Below are 18,302 nucleotides of genomic sequence, written 5' to 3' on the forward strand. Positions count from 1 at the left end.
TTACTTCTTATTAGCAACACAAATGGAAGCCACAAGTATGAAGAGTATTCTGCACAAGTATGAAACGATGTCTCAACTTATTAATTATAACAAGTCTGAAATTGTATTTAGTCTGAATACTTACACTGAGGATAGGACATTTGTTTCTGATTGTTTGGGAGCGAAACAAATGGAGAACCTGCTATTGCTCTGGGTTTTACATACAACATTTTAGGTTTTAGGTATACCGATGCGCGTAAAACAGAAGTATTTGGATTTCTTAGTGATCGAGTACAAAACAAATTGCAAGGCTGGTGGAATAAAGATCTCTCAAGGTCCGGAAAATTAACGTTGGTGAAGTTTGTTGCATAGACTATTCCAAATTTCTTGATGAGTCTCTTCCTCGTACCAGAATTTTTGTGTGATGGAGAAAAAAAGAAGAATGAATAGGTTAGAGTATAATAGGTAAATTTATTAGCTAAAAGACCATTAGCTAAAATTTTGTCCAATTATTAAGGATTTATATTTTCAGTGGTGTTAGCTATATTTATTAGTTGTATCCAAAATATTATTTTAAATTTAAGCTATTTATATTCAATACAGTTGAAAATAAATATTTAAATCAAAAATATTTAATGATAATATTTTTTTATATATTTATAAAAATATTTTAAAGTAAATATTATAAAATAAAAATTTATTAAAATTATAAATATAATAACATATTTAAAAATGGAAAAAATAAAATTAACAAACATTACTTACATACATATCATTTTTAACTAAAGCATAGTTAATATAATATTAGAATTTTTTATTTTGGTTAATAAATAAATAAAATTTAAAAATTATTTAAGGTATATTTGTTATAAAAAAAATTTATAAAAAAAATATAGGATAATATTAGGTTAAGTTTTAAACCATATTTTAAGCATGAAACTTGAGCTCACGTGCTTGATATAAAAAAATATACCTAACGACAGTGATCAAAATTTTACATATTAGGTATATTAGACCGCCAAATAGACATTATAGCTAAGAGATAGATGGAGATGCTTTTAGTGGATCTTATGATAGTGGTGTAAAATGGATTACCCGAAAAAAAAATATTATGTACCTAAGGAGTACTGGGTTTTTGATGCATTTTTTATGCACAAAAATCGGATCGGAACGGATTTTGAAAAATTTGAATTATTTGAAATCAAATGGGGCCGAGTTTTTTTAAATATCGGGTCGGATCGGACCAGATTTTCATTCAAAATAATTAGGTTCGTTTAGACCCGCGAGTCGGGCCGGATCAGGCCGGACCGGGCCACCGAATTTTTTTAATAATTTTAATATTATTAATATTAATTTCTTAGTAATATTAAATGATTTTCATATTTTTTTTATTGTATTTACAAGTTTAGACTTTTATATCTACATACACAGTCTTGATTAGTATTTAGAACATTTTCTTCATGGTATAACTTAAATTAATATAAAATTTAAAATTTACATCTTTGTAATTCTATCTTAATATATTTGAATTTTATTCAAAATTATATTAGAATTTTAAGATTTTTATTTAAAATTATATTTAATTAATATCTTGTTCAATATCTTAATATATATAAAGGAAAACCCCTAGGAGCTCCAAAATCATCTGAAAATTATTTATCTATTTTTCTAGAACTCCTCTATTTTATTTCAATTAAATTAAATTTCCTTATATACATTCGAATTAATAGGGAATGTAATAAATTTTTAGAAGACAATCCTATATAGAATTTGTTTATTCGAAATAATAGGGAAGATTATAAATATTTACAAAGTCAATCCTATTTAGCATTTGTTTATTCGAATTACTAGGGAAAATAATAAACATTTAGAAATTATTTATATATTTTTCTAGAGTTTCTCTATTTTAATTCAATAAAATTAAATTTTCTTATATACTTTCGAATTAATAAGGAACATAATAAATATTTAGAAGTCAATCCTATTTAGGATTTGTTAATTCGAATTAGATAATAAATATTTAAAAGTCAATCATATTTAGAATTTGTTTATACAAATTAATAGGGAAAATAATAAATATTTTGCAGTCAATCCTATTTAGAATTTGTTAATTCGAATTAATAGGAAGATAATAAATATTTAGAAGTCAATCATATTTATAATTTATTTATTCAAATTAGTAGGGATGATAATAAATATTTAGAAATTAAATTTATTTAAAATTTTATGTAGAATTAAAAATATTTAGATTTTTGACAGTAGGGCGGCTTAAACTAAATTTTACCTAAATCATAATAAAATTTTAATAAATATTTAGAAGTCAATCATATTTAGAATTTTTTTATTCAAATTAATAGGGAAAATAATAAATATTTTGCAGTCAATCCTATTTAGAATGTGTTAATTTGAATTAATAGGAACACAATAAATATTTAGTAGTCAATCATGTTTAGAATTTATTTATTCGAATTAGTATGAAAGATAATAAATATTTAGAAGTCAAATTTATTTAAAATTTTATGTAGAATTAAAAATATTTAGATTCTTGACTGTAGGGCGGCTTAAACTAAATTTTACCTCAATCATAATAAAATTTTATTATTATTTTGTTTGACGGGAGAGCGGCTCAAACTAATTTTTATTTAATTATAATATTAGTTTATATTAGAATTTATCTAACTAATCTTTTTTTATTACAACAGGTGTCGGCCTAACAAAACATCATAATTAGTACGATTATTATCGACTTATAAAGAAGTGATATAAACTGGTATCACGAAGAAAAATGTACGCCATTTTGTTATGTTATGTATATTATAACATGTGTCGGCCTAAAAAGCGTGACAAAAAAATGAGCAATAATTATGAATATTTTTTTTATTATAGTTCATGTTTTCTTAAATAATTTTCCTATTAAATTTTTTAAGAATTTTTTTTAGGGCCGCTGCGCAGCGCGGCTTTGTCTACTAGTCTTTATATATAAAGAAAAACACTCGGGAGCTCTAGAATCGCTTCAATCATATTTATCTTTTTTTAGAGCTCCTAAGTTTTAATTCAAAAAATTAAAACCTCCTTATTTAGGTCCTATAATTTAGAAAATAAATTCCAAGTTCATATAGAGGTAGAAATAAAATAAAATCCAATTTTATATAAAATAGAAAACTTCCTTATTTAGCTCATATATTTTAGAAATAAATCCAAATTTATATAGAATTAGAAATAAAATCCAAGTTTATATAGAAGTGGAATTTAATCAAAATTCTATTTAATTGAATAATAAAGTTTTATTAAGATCCTATATATATGGACATAAATAGTTTTTTTTTTTAAAAAAACTTTTGATCGATTGATGATTCTTTCAACAATTTTATTAATTTTTTATTTTCTTCGTTTTGCAGGTAGATGGATTTTTTTTTAAATCATAAGGGACTTACATATATGTACATAACTATGTTTATTATCTATATATTTGTTCATATATAGATGTTCTGGTGGAGCAATAACTCAATTTGGAGGTTAGTTGAAATCTCTACTCATATACTTTAGAGCATGTAATTTATGTTATTATGCTATAATATAATTTATTGGAAAATGGCATCAGCTTCTCTCTCCAAAGACAACGGCTCTGTGGGTGCTAACAACGGGAAGAAAATTCAGAATTGAGGGGTTGAAGCAATTGAATCCAAGACGGCTAGAAGGGAGATTCAGGTTGAAGCAATCAGAAAGGTCAAAGGATACGATGGCGAGCGAATTCTCAAGGATTTTATTTGAGCGCACAAGGACCTTTTGGACAAAGAGACAAGCGAAAGCTTTTTCAAAGGAGATAAGCACGCAGTTACGGAAGCTCTTAACCATATCCATTGGAGAAGCTTGAGAGCTAGAGGAGGATTGGAGTGGAGAGAGAAATGAAAAGATTCAGAAAAAGCTCAGGATGTAAATGGATTTTCGTCAACAACTATGACTTATGCTCAAGCATTACAAAATAAGGAGGAAAGATTTGAAAATAGCAAGTCTAAAGTGGATAATGGGGATTGGAAGGTAGTACAGAGGAAAAAGAAATCGGGAAGGGAAAGATCAAACTCAGGATTTACGATTTTCTTATATAATATTCCGGAAGAGTGTAAAGCTAGTGAGATATGGAATTGTTTCAAGGATTCTGGAATTATATTGGATATAATTTTTCCTATAAAGAGGGATAAAAAGGGTAAAATGTTTGGTTTTGTCAAAATAACTTTAGAATTGGAGGCTGGTACAATCATTGTCAATGCTAAGGAAAAGAGGGGTTTAGGCTCTAAGATAAAAATGAGTCTTAATGAAAAGAAAGGTTTTAGGGGGCAGGAATTAGGAATTAGTAGATCACCTATTTTTAGTGGTGCTTCGAGCAAGCAGAAATGGTTAAGGGAAGATCTTGGTAATATAAAAAAGAGTGTGCCGAAGTTCAATGTTAAAAACAAGATTGATAAGAAAGAGAAAGAATTGGGTGCAGAGATGTTTGAATACATCGAAGCTATGGTAGACAAGGATATAGAGGAGGGTCTATATGATACCAAAGTGGCTTTTTCCAAAGTTGATGAATCATCGGGTTCTTTGCAGAATAAGCTAAGAGCTGAAGGTATTACACATGTCAATGTAGTTGGGTTAACCTATAGAAAGTTTCTGCTAGCTAACATGGGTGAGAACTGATGTTTGGGGGAGTTTGTAACACCCCAGTCCCACATCGAGGAGATTTGGAACTTTTGTTTTGGATGGGAGTCGAACCCATGTAAATTATTTGTAAATTTGCCATATCATACACTTGAGCTAGAGACACATTTGTTTAATTCTTGATAACATCAAGTGTTGAGTTAGAGCTTCCTTATGTATGCTGAGTGTGTCTTATTCTATATTTAATTTGATATTTATTTTAATATATCTATAAAATAAAATGATTTGAGACTTGATTAAATAACTCATTTCTATATATTAACTTTATACTTGGGCAAAACAACAAGAGTATATATTTTTTAATTGTACAACTTTTTATTTATAGTTAAATTTAAGGTTCTCAGACAACTTTAATAAAAAAATTCGTTTTAAACCCAAAATTCTTGTGTAACATAGCCAACTTTATCTAGTCAACGAACCGAAACATGATCTTATAATCATAGTAATTTTAAAAATAATTTTTTCTCCGTAACCATTAAACCATGTTAGCCTCTTTATACTAATTTTATAAAAGAATAATGTAGGATATTCATAAGTATAAAATATACATTATCGATAGACGAACATTCGATAAATAAATAAACTCATCAAATAAATGAATAATCTCGATAAATAAAAAATTACATTCCCGAATGTATTCATTCATCGAGATTTTATTGTAATGTTTGTGACTGTTCTAGGGATGAGTAAATCCGAACCAAAAACCGAAACCTAAACCAAAACCGAACCAAACCACACCATTAAAAACCGAACCAATTAATAACCAAACCGAATAAAAACTGATCTGATAATATGGTTGCTGTTTGGTTTTAATATTTTTTAAATCGAATACAAATCGACCAAAACAAACCTTTCACAAATTTTCAACATATCTATAATTCACAAATCATTTGATTACCCTCAATTTCCATTAAATACAAATGCATGAGAATTTGACTAGATAACTATAACTTACAGTCCTTGTAGCTTTACCATCCTTAAAGTTTGATATCAGCTTCAGTCTGTATATCCTTCAGAATCTAAGCAGTTGTAGATCTTTGACTTGGCTTCAATTTCTGATCTCTTTGATATCAGGAGTTGTTAGGAGATAGTTCTTCAAAAGTGTTCTCTCAGCATATTCAAGTTCATTGACCATTCTCCTTTTAGCATTTTTCAGTTCAACTGTATCATCACCAGTTTGAAAGATAGCAGCCCTGAGATCATTTATTTTAGCTTTTCTTATATCCTGATCTAGTCTGATGATATAGGCTTTATCAGACTCTAGATTGAATTCAAGTCCCTTAATACCAGAAAATGTAGTGATGATTTTAGCAGTATTATGCTTCATTTCAACAATATCTCCACTGTGAGATCTGTACTTAGGACAATATGGGCTGTCAGACTTTACAGAGTAAAGTCTCTTCAGTCTTTGAATGTTTAATTTTAAATAACCTGCAGCACCATCTGTTGATCTGTTTTTCACTTGAAGTAGAAATAGAACATGTTCCAGTTCTTCAAAATACTTCAATGAAATAGCATTCTCCCTGATCTGGAATACCCTCCCATCTGTCATAAAGTATAACATGATATCTTCTTTCAAAACAGAGTGGTAAACCATTTGTACAGATTCAAGTTGATTCAATTGTTAGGTCACACACACTGTAGAGGGGGGTGAATACAGTGTATAGCACAATCAAATCGAATTCTAATAACACAAGTAACAGAAAATAGACTTTATTCAAAGTAATAAATTCTGTTACAGTATGGAACCGTCCTCTCTCAGTGATGAACAAATATCACGAGAGCTGCTAGGGTTACAATGAATAATATTCTCGATAATGATAACACTTATAGTGTAAATCCTATGTCTGTGTTTATATACTACACAGTTTCAAGCTAATCACTAATTGATATGGAATATAATTCTGCTTCCTAAAATATATCAATCAGATATCTTTTCTTCCAAGTATTCTATTCTTCATAGAATTCCTTCTTCATGCATATCTCTTCTTACGTTTGTCTTGATCTTCTTTTCCTTTCAATCAGCCGCCTTCCTTATCTGAACGTTTCCTTTAAGTCCTAATATTATCTTCTGATAAATATCTCCTGAACCTTAAGTACTGATAACTTAAGTTCTGACTTCAGTATAAGTGCTGATTTTAGTTAAGTACCGATTTGTCCTGTTTAAGTAAAATCTGAAAACTAAACATAAATCATATTAGTCATGACATTATCAAATATATCTAACAATCTCCCCCAACTTGTAAATTAGCATAATATACAAGTTTAACAAATATTTGATGATGTCAAAAACATTAAGTACAAATACATGAGAATTTGACTAGATAACTACAACTTACAGTCCTTAAAGCTTTACCAACTTTAACTACTGATAACAACTTCAGTCTGTATTCATATCAGAATTTGAGCAGTTGTAGATCTTGACTTGGCTTCACTTTCTGATCTCTCTGATGTCAGGAGTTGTTCTGTGATAGTTCTTTAACAAACAGCTCTCAGCATATCTGAGTTCATCAATCATCCTCCTTTTAGCATCTTTAAGTTCTGCAGAATCTTCACTAGTTTGAAAGATAGCAGCCCTGAGATCATTAATTCTAGATTTCCTTATGTCCTGATCCAGTCTGATCAAATATGCCTTGTCAGACTCAAGATTGAATTCTACAGCCTTATAACCCAGAAAGGTAGTTATAATCTTAGCAGAGTTAGGCTTCATCTCAACAATATCACCCTTGTGATCTCTGTACCTTGGAAGATATGTGCTGTCAGACTTTACAGAATAAAGCCTTTTCTGTCTCTGAATTTGATTCTTCAAATAGTTTGCAGCACTTTCTGTTATTCTGTCATTCACTTGAAGTAAGAATAATACATGTTCCAATTCTTCAAAATACTTCAGTGGAATAACATTTTCCCTTATATGATAAACCCTACCATCTGTCATGAAGTACAACAAGATGTGTTCTTTCAAGTAGGTATGGTAAACCATCTGTACAGATTCTAATTGATTCAATCTTTCAGGAGTTGCTCCAATACCTGGTTCACTTAAGGAAGTTGGATCATTGGTTGTGTTCTGTACTCTTCTTTCATCAGCACTACCCAATCCAGATTTATCTCTTGCTTCCTTTCCAGTAACCACTCTTGCTTCAAAACCACTTGATGCAGTCTTCAAAGGTTGAGTCTGTTTGGCTTTGGTGAATCCTGGTAGGAGTAACTTTGAGGCTTTAACATGAGCAATGTCAGAGGTTTCCTTTTCCTTATCTTCTGATATCAAGTCAACTTGAGCTATGTCAGAGGTTACTTGCTTCTTTGTAATATCAGAACTAACTATATCTTGACTCTGAATAACTTGAGCCATGTCAGAGGTTGTCTTAGAAATCTTCCTTGAAGTCAGAATAAGATCAGCATCTTCAACAGTAATTTCTTCATCCACAGGAGGCACATAAACCTTTATAGGTTCACCAACTTTTTCTTTGCCCTTGGATCTATCTGTAATTGTGATTTGACCTTGGTTGCTTCAGGATTTGTCCATTCTTTTATCACAATGCTTTTGGTCTTAGGAAGTTTCTTTTTACCAACAGAAGCTTCAGAATTAGAATTGACTTTTTCTGACTTAAGTCTAGCTTCTTCTTCCATCAGACTCTCAAAGTCCATTCCTGGATTTTCCTTAAGAAATAACTGTCATGATATTTCTTCATCAAGATCTAAAAGTTCATCAGAACTTATCCTTTTACTATTATCAGAAGTAATTCTTTTTCCAGTATTAGAACTTGTTCTATGACCTGTAGCTTCAGCTCTTCTTGATGAGAAACCACTACCTTGACCATGACCTCCACCCATTCCAGAGTTTCCATGGTCATCTTTTTCATCATCCTTCCCCTTCAGTGTCTTAACAGTTTTGCATTTGGACTTAATTACCTTCTCCCCCTTTTTGGCATCAGCAGGTAAGAGAAGAGAGACAAGCAATTCCAGTGAGGATTGAATTTCATCGAGTTGAGATTGCTGAGAAGCTTGATTTTTCAAAATATCATCAATCTGAGACTGTTGCTTCTCTTGGGTCTTCTCAATGTAAGTAACTCTGTCAAAGGTAGGTTGAAAGAAAGTTTTCTTGTCAATTTTCTTAGTCGTTTCTTGCTTGAGAAATTCTTCCTGAATTTTATGTAACTCTGCATGAGTTGTTGAATGTAGACCTTGCAGATGTTTAGTACTCAATGCAGTGACTCGAAGCTGTGTCTTAAAATCATCATTAATTAGCATCTCATCAGCTTTCACCAAGTGCTCAGCAAGAATTTTTCCAGATGGAACAAAGGTAACTGTGTTCCATTCCTTAGTCCACTCCTGTCCTCTAGGAGTTTCACTCCAAGGTACTGGTGCTTCTCCTCGAACAAACTTCCTGACTAGTTCAGATTTAGAACCGGTTTATAGAGGTGCATGTCCTGAAGGACCAGCTTCATCAGCATCTGCATTTATAGCAACATCACCAGTATCATCAGCATTTGCAGCATCAAAACTGACAGAATCAGCATCTTCTGTTAAAAGAACAGTATGAGAAGCAATTGAGACTTCAACATCCTCCTCTAAGTGCTGATCTGCTTCCAAGTTCTGATCAACATCCATAGTCTGATGCTCATCTATATTCTGATCATCAATATCTAGATGCAGAGAAGGTGTTGCAGACAATTCTGGAGTTTCAGTAGCATCAGTAAGTGGTGTTGTTGATGGATTTATTGCTGTTGGAGCTTCTAAATAGAGAACCTCAGGCACAACTAGATTGTGAATATCAATTTCAGCACTTGTGCCCGGGTCTTCAGTAGATACTGGTTCATGTACAGGAGACACAGGTGGTGTAGATGCTTTATCTGTAGCAGTAGCTTCATGAGTTGGTGATAATGAAGATGGAGATGTAGTAGCTTCAGTAAATTCTGGCTCTTTTGAGATCAGAGATTTCTGATCTCCTTCCTTAGCTACTGCTTCCTCATCATCTGAAGCTGGCCTGTGAGCTCTCTGTTTCTTTCTTTTCTTTGACGGTGTAGATTCCTGGGGAGTTTCAGCATAAGATATTCTTCTAAGCCTTTTGAGAAGCTTAAATCCCCCAATTCCAGTATCCTTCTGAGAAGAGACCTTCTCAGCTTCTTGTATAACAGGTTCTGATACAGGAACCTGTTCCTCACTATCTGACTCATCTCTCAGAACAAACTTCCTTCTCTTCTGTGTTGTCTGAAGTACAGTCTTTGTCCTCTTGGGCTTGGAATATGAAGGCTTCACAGTATGTGCTGATGATGAAGGTTGAGGTAGCTGTGAAGTTTTGAGATATGTTCTGACATAAGGTTGAGTAGATTGAGGTGTATGTGTGGTATGTTCTAATGGTTGTTGAGTTGTCTGGGTGGTGATGGTGGGTTCTACATCAGGGTAAATAGATCTGTAGGTTAGAGGATCAGCATTTACCAAGATCTGTTTTCAGACTGAGGTATCTGTAAGGGTCTAACCACCGTTTTCTTAAGGTCAGCATTTACCAAGTCATTAAAAGCACGTTTTGCAAGTTTAAAAGGTGGAAATAAAGAACTGGCTGGTTGGGGTTCATTAGCACAGCAAAAGGTATATATAAGCTGACATAATCTAGCAAAGTAAACTACATTTCTATCCTCTGTCATCCTATCCCCAATAAAGCCTAGTACAACACTTGCAAAATCAAAATGAGTTTGGTGAATAATAGCATACCCGATGTGCTGACTCATGATTGGAATGGCATCAAAGTTGGAACACTTATTGCCAAATGCTTTAGTGATGCAGTCGAAGAAAAAGCTCCATTCCTTTCTGATATGTGCTCGTTTCAACTGTCCAAACTTGACCAAACTCTTCTCATACCCCAAATTGGCCATGAGCTGCTGTAACACTGGTTCCTCCGCTGTTGAGAAAATGCAACCTTCTAGTAAATGTAGAGCTTTGCGAACTGCTCCAGGAGTTACCACATGTTCTACCTCATTTACTTCGAAAATAATACTTGGAGTACCAGTAGCACCACCATTGTCAAAATGCCCAGTCCGCCAAAACGTCAGAACTTGTTGGCTGGAAATGACTTGAGGCTGGGTCAATGCATACCCAATTTCACTGTGTGCTAGAAGATCTTGCACAAAGTGCAACTCAGACGGAGCTTCATCATGATTTAAGATTGCAGCATAGTTGTTTGGAACGAACTTGGCTCCATCTATGATCAAATCCTTAGGTGCCATGAGAAAAATTGAGAATTAAGGTTGCCTATAAGGTGTTTGATAAAATGTCTGTATGAAAAACAACGTCAGGAGATGAGAGAGAATAGAAGTAAAGAAAGATGAAGTGTGAAAGTAAATAAAAGATTTTACAATCTTCTCTCTCTTTTACTTATACACGGTAAAAAAATAACCGTTGGACACCTGTCAGACATGCAGCAGTAAAGAATAATTAATGGGCATGAGAAAACAGTAATCATTACTTATCACATGCAGTTTTTCAAGGAAAAACCATCCCACTATCCAAGTAATCCCATTAATCAAGGTAATTCAGTTTTAATTTAAAATTTAAACTGTTCCCACTTATTAAATCATTTTTACTACGAAACCAATATTCTGTAAAATTATATCAGGTGAGAGAATGACCAAAAAATAAATCAAGGAATCAGGTACTACCACGTCAGAATCAGAACTTGATTTGTATCAGTAATAAAATGGTCATCAGAATATGGATAAATCAGGATTTAAAAATGCATCAGAATTTCAAACAACTCAAAGACAACATCTTGCAAAAATATAAAAATTCCATTAATATATTAAGAGAATACATTCATGAAATTGAAATTACAGCACAATATTACAAGAGTGTCCTAAGCTACAAAGCCTATTTCTTCTTCCTACTCTCTACAAACAGAACAGCGAGACGAATGATTCGCTCTTGCTGTCGAAGAGCTTCCAGCCGTGCTTCTTCCAATCGCTCAACATGGCGATGGTAATCCATATAAAAGAACAAGAGGTCTGTCAGAACCTCTTGGGGAATAGAGTCCCAAACATTATCAGGAATAGCAGTAACATGCCATTCCTGCTGCCACTCTGGACAGCTCATGGTGAGAGAAAAAGTATCATAGTTTAGAGCTAAGTTGTAGTTCACCATGATTGTGATGAGAGAGAAATAGATGAGAGTAAGAGCTTGAAAGTTTGAGATAAAATGAGAGCAAATGATAGAAAATGAGAGATGTACTGACTGGAGTGAATTGTTGGTTTATATAGGCAATGGAATGCCAGGAGACGCAAGTACAATTTAATACGGACAGGTAGAAATACTTCTACCTCGTCTCCCTAGCTGAGGAGAATAAAAACAGCCATTGGAAGTGTAAAACGGGGTTTGATACGCACAAGAAACAAGTAAAAATTACTGTGCATGGACGTGTACCATTAACCCTAATTGTATTAACTGTTAATATTCCACTCAAACATAGTCTGATTTATAATAAGACTGTTTCAGATTTTAACCACAAATAAGTCAAGTAAAGAATCAGAATTTAATATTAGCACTTAGACTTATATGAGAACTTAACAGTCATCAAAACATGATTTCTTAACTCGAAAATTTGAATGACTATTTCTGTAATTCTTCACACAAATCTGATTTCGGTTCTTCAGAACTTAATCATCAGAACTTCCATCAGAACCCGTCCTCAGAATTTATGCAATCTGACACATAAACTGGTCATCTAAAACAACATTGATCGCCACCGTAATTGTTATCATTCATATGGAGTGTTAGTGTGTGCATTAAGCTAAATATCAGACAAAGAGTAAAGTCTGATTCACTTCAGTACATCTTAGAAATAAAGCATAACTAAGAACTTTACTTAAAATCTGTCATTATTCTGAAGCCTACTATTGAATGAGTTCATGCATAAGTCCACCTCAACTGTTTTGTGCTTATTTTATGCATCTTTTAAAATTCCATTTTACAGTGGCTTCTCAGTGTAAGTGAGTCATGACTGCTTATCAGAATTTATACTATTATTAGTGTATTTCTCCAGTAATCATAGAGTATGAAAAGTCACCAAGAAAAATATTTATTTTTGCTTTTTCTGATGCATATTACTTAATACCAGCAATGCACTTGGGTCGTCCCTTCCACATTTTTACTCTAGATCTCAAAGGAGTACCTAATTTTTATTCCCTTTTCTTTTCCTTTTTCTTTTGATAAGTGAGGTTTATCAGCACTTGGTACATCCATCAGATTTACTAACATCAGAACTTAACAGATAAGAAGTACTATTCTAGTTTTTGACTTAGTAATAAGATAGACAAAGTAAACGTGACTAAGCTCAATATCAGAATTTGCTTGTGTCAATAGATTTCCACATAAATAATTACTTCTAACATGGGATTTCTAGTATGTTAAAGACTACTAGGTCAGCATCTAGCACAGTTATCCTCATAGGATTGAATAGTCACAGAAACAGTCATTTCACTATCAAAGTTTAGAAATTCACAACAGACAACAATCAATACTTAATCAATTTTCAATTAGGCACAGAATACACAAAGAGAGTAATATCTGTAAATACTGATCATAAAGTCTGATGTATCAGAACAAAACTAAACAGATTTAGATAAAGAACCTGAAACCATTTCAAGTTCATTTACCAATCTTGTAAAAGTAGCTTCACACAGTGGTTTTGTGAAGATATCTGCTAGTTGTTGATCTGTTGGAACAAAGTGCAATTCCACTGTACCTTCATCCACATGTTCCCTTATGAAGTGGTACCTAATGCTGATATGCTTTGTCATGGAGTGTTGAACTGGATTACCTGTCATAGCTGTTGTGCATATGTTGTGTACTTGATGATTTCATAAACAAAACATCTAGGTGGATTTTACTTAGTGAAATAATGTAGCACTCGACGGATAAGAATTATAGTCCCGACGGATAACTCATTATAGTCCCGACGGTTGTTAACTTATTATCCATCGAGTCAGTAGCTTATGTAATAATAAGTCTGTAGCACAGCTCTGTATACATCTTTGTATAGATTCTGTAGTAGCCTATAAGTCATGTTGACTTTAACTAGATATGCAGAATAGATTGATTAATTGTATATAAATGATGTCTTGTAATTCTACATAAGTGAAATGAAGTCAAGTGCCAAAATAACTACAAACGGATGATTAAAAAAGCCATCGACGGATGATCAAATGACTATCAACGGATGTTTAATATAGCAGTCGACGGATGATCAATGAAGCCATCAACGGATGTTCGGAAAGTCGACGGATGATCATATATCCAACGGATGTTCATAGAATCCAACGGATGATCATATAAAGAATTCAAATAGCAGTTGAACAGTGAAAGCTTAGCACATCCGTCGAGATGTATACAAATCTACTGTGGAAGCCCATTAACTGGGTAATAGAGGACGAAAAGCAGCAAAGCTTAAGACTGATAGTTTTTATATTTATTCAGCCTTTTTGACTTTGTAATCTTGGTAATATATAAACCAAGAAAGTAGCAAATAGAAAAAAGAAGTGTTGAGACACAAAAACAGAGAAATCTTTGTAAGCAAAATCCTTAGCATTTCCCTGTATTCTCAGCAGTTCGATTTGTAAGCAGCTGTGAGCATTCTTGCACACAGAGTCCTCTCGATATATAATATATATCTCTGGTGGAATTGTTTAAATCCACCAGAAAGTTTTTAAAGACTCTTGTTTTTAATTACTTATGTTTTGATTTAATTAAGTTTCTATTCCGCATTCTGCTAATCAAAACATTTATATCTATATTCGAGTTGAACATTTTTATTTCGAGAAAAAGGTTCAAGAATTCCATTCAACCCCCCTTCTGTAATTCTTGCTATATTGTTAAGGGACTAACAATTGGTATCAGAGCAAGCTCTTAATCTACAAAGAGTTTAAAGATCAAAACAATTCAGCAAGATGAACAAGAAAGATGTTGGAGTCAAGATTCCTTTTCTAGATAAAGATAATTACCATCATTGGAAGGTAAAGATGCATCTTCATATGCTTTCTCAAGATGAGGCCTATGTGGACTGCATAGAAAGAGGTCCTCATGTTCTAATGAGAGCTGCAACAGGAAATGAGCCATCTGTTCCCAAGCCAAGGCATGAATGGTCTGATCCTGACATTGAACAAGTCTGGAAGGATAAAAAGGCCATGAACATTCTGTTCAATGGAGTTGATGCAGACATGTTTGACAACATTATAAACTGCAAAACTGCCAAGAAAGTCTGGGATACTATACAGATAATCTGTTATGGCACTGAGCAAGTTAGAGAAAATAAAATACAGCTCTTGATTCAGCAATATGAGCATTTTAACAATGAGGAAAGTGAGTCACTCACTGACATTTTTAGTAGATTTCAAAAACTACTAAATGCGCTTAAGTTGCATGGAAGAGTCTATCAGACTAAAGACTCTAATCTGAAATTTCTCAGATCTCTTCCAAAGGAATGGAAACCAATGACAGTCTCATTGAGAAACTCACAAGATTATAAGGAGTTTACTTTGGAGAGACTGAATGGTATCCTGAAGACCTATGAGCTTGAGATAGAGCAGGATGAAAGGATGGAGAGAGGAAAGAAGAAAGGAGGATCCATTGCACTAGTTGCTGATTTGGAAAAGGAGAAGGAAGTGAAGATGGAAGCTGTAGAATCAACTTCAAAGGTCTGTGAGAATAAGGGCAAGGGGCTTGCAGCAGAAAGTGAAGATTCATTGAGCCAAGATGACATGGAGGACATTGATGAGCACCTAGCATTTCTTTCCAGGAGATTTGCCAAGCTCAAGTTCAAAAAGAACTTTGGAGCAGCCAAGCCAAATAGAAACATGGTGGATAAGTCAAAATTCAAATGTTTCAAATGTGGCTTGGCAGGGCATTTTGCAAATGAGTGTAGAAAGTCAGATTCCAGTAAGAAAAGGTTTGAGTCTGTGGATTATAAGTAAAAATACTTTGATCTACTCAAACAAAAGGAAAGGGCTTTTATTACACAAGAAAATGACTGGGCAGCAGATGGTTTGGATGAAGATGAGGATGTCAACTATGTCAATCTAGCCCTAATGGCCAAGTCTGATGAAACAGAGACAAGTTCCTCAAGCAATCAGGTAATTACTACAAACCTTGCACATTTATCTAAAGCTGAGTGTAATGATGCCATAAATGACATGTCTACAGAATTATATCATTTGCGTGTTACACTTAAGTCTCTTACTAAAGAAAATGCTAAAATCAAAGAAAATAACTTGTTTTTAAGTGAGAGGAATAATGTGCTTGAGTCTCAGTTTATTGATTTTGAGAAATTAAGAATTGAGTGTAAGATTGCTAAGGAGGAATTAACCGAGTCCTTGAAAAAGGAAGAGATTTTAAAGAAGCAGCTCGAGCATGAACAAGAGGTGATTAAAGCATGGAAAACATCCAGGGATGTCCATGCTCAAATCACCAAAGTTCAAGGAATTGACTCTTTTTGTGATGAAGCCTGGAAAAAGAATAAAGAGAAACTAGAACTTAATTTGGTAGATGGGTTGCTGACAAATCTAGACTCGACGGATGATGAGGATTATCCGTCGGATAACAAAAAGTGTTATCTGTCGAAAGATGAAAATCCTCATCCGTCGTCTATGAGCAAGCCCATTAGCAAAGCCAAACTAATCAAGCTAAATGAGAAGTATGGGTCTGTTTCGAAGAACTTTGTTTCAGGAGAGTCAAGCCAAGTCAAGAAAGGGAGAAAGGCTAATGTTGGTCACACGACTGTCAAACAGTTGAGTGACATACTTGAGAAAATTGAGGTAAAAACAGAGACTAAAAGGAAAAACAATAAGAATGGTAAAGTAGGGATTAACAAACATAATAACTACACACCTGATAAATATGTTCCTAGAAAAATCTGTGTCAAGTATGGTAGTGTAAATCATCTGTCTGTTAATTGCAAATCTGCCATGCCTACTCCCATGTCTGTTCAGTCTCAATTTCCTAACATAAATGTCATGCCTCCCATGCCTGTTACTGCTATGCCTACACATAATATGAATGCACAGTTTTCTAATATGCCATTTGCACCTAATCCATATTATGCTGCATACAGTATGCCTCAAATGCCATTTAGCATGCCTTACTGGAATAACATGTTTACACCAAGCATGCCATTTCCTGTTAGCCATAATATGCATGATAATTCTACTGCATTAAATGATTTCAAAGGCCCAACCCAAATGACTAAGGAAGAATCTGAAATTCCTAAGTCAAATGAGTTAAGACCTAAGAAAAAGAAGAAGAAAGCTAACAAGGCAGGACCCAAGGAAACTTGGGTACCAAAATCAACTTGATTTGATTTTGATGTGTGCAGGGAAACAGAAGGAATCTTTGGTACTTGGATAGTGGTTGTTCAAGACACATGACTGGTAATTCAACCCTGCTCACAGAGTTTAAGGAGAGAGTTGGTCCAAGTATTACTTTTGGAGATGACAGCAAGGGTTATACTGTGGGATATGGCTTGATTTCAAAGGACAATGTCATCATTGAAGAGGTTGCCTTAGTGGATGGTCTCAAACACAATCTGTTGAGTATCAGCCAGCTCTGTGACAAAGGCAATTCAGTAACCTTCAATAAAGAAGCCTGTGTTGTGACTAATAATCAAAGCAACAAAGTGGTTCTCACTGGTGTGAGAAGAGGAAATGTGTACCTAGCTGACTTCAACTCAACTAAAAAAGAATCTGTAACTTGTCTTCTCAGTAAAGCAAGTCAAGATGAAAGTTGGCTATGGCACAAAAAGCTATCCCATTTAAACTTCAAGACCATGAATGAGCTGGTAAAGAAAGAACTAGTAAGAGGCATTCCTCTAGTGGAGTTTACAAAGGATGAAATGTGTGATGCCTGCTAAAAAGGGAAGCAGATCAAAGCATCATTCAGGAAGAAACTTGATTCAGCAATTGAAGAGTCTTTACAACTGCTTCACATGGATCTGTTTGGACCAGTCAATGTATTGTCAATATCAAGGAAAAGATTTTGCCTAGTAATTGTATATGATTTCTCAAAGTTCTCCTGGACATATTTCTTAAAGTCTAAAGATGAGGCTAGTGAAATCATCATCAATCACATAAGGCAAGTCAACAATCATCCTGATTTCAAAGTTAGAAGAATCAGGAGTGACAATGGAACTGAGTTCAAGAATTCTGTCATGAGAGTATTTTGTGAGGAGAATGGGATTCTGCATGAGTTCTCAGCAGCAAGGACTCGACAACAGAATGGAGTAGTGAAAAGGAAGAACAGATCACTCATTGATGCTGCAAGGATAATGCTTGAAGAATTAAAATTACCAACATATTTCTGGGCTGAAGCTGTAAATACTGCATGCTACACTCATAACATTTCTCTGATTAATCAAGCAAGATGCATGACACCTTATCAATTGTTCAAGAACAAGAAGCCAACTCTAAAATTTCTTCATGTCTTTGGCTGCAAATGCTATATCCTGAGAAATCAAACCGATCATAATGGGAAGTTTGATGCTAAAGCAGATGAAGGAATTTTTGTTGGATATGCTGTTGGTAAAGCATATAGAGTCTACAATCTAAGAACCAACATTGTTGTGGAATCTATACATGTTATGTTTG

The sequence above is a fragment of the Apium graveolens genome, chromosome 7 (genome assembly GCF_009905375.1).
Source record: "Apium graveolens cultivar Ventura chromosome 7, ASM990537v1, whole genome shotgun sequence".
NCBI classification, from domain to species: domain Eukaryota; kingdom Viridiplantae; phylum Streptophyta; class Magnoliopsida; order Apiales; family Apiaceae; genus Apium; species Apium graveolens.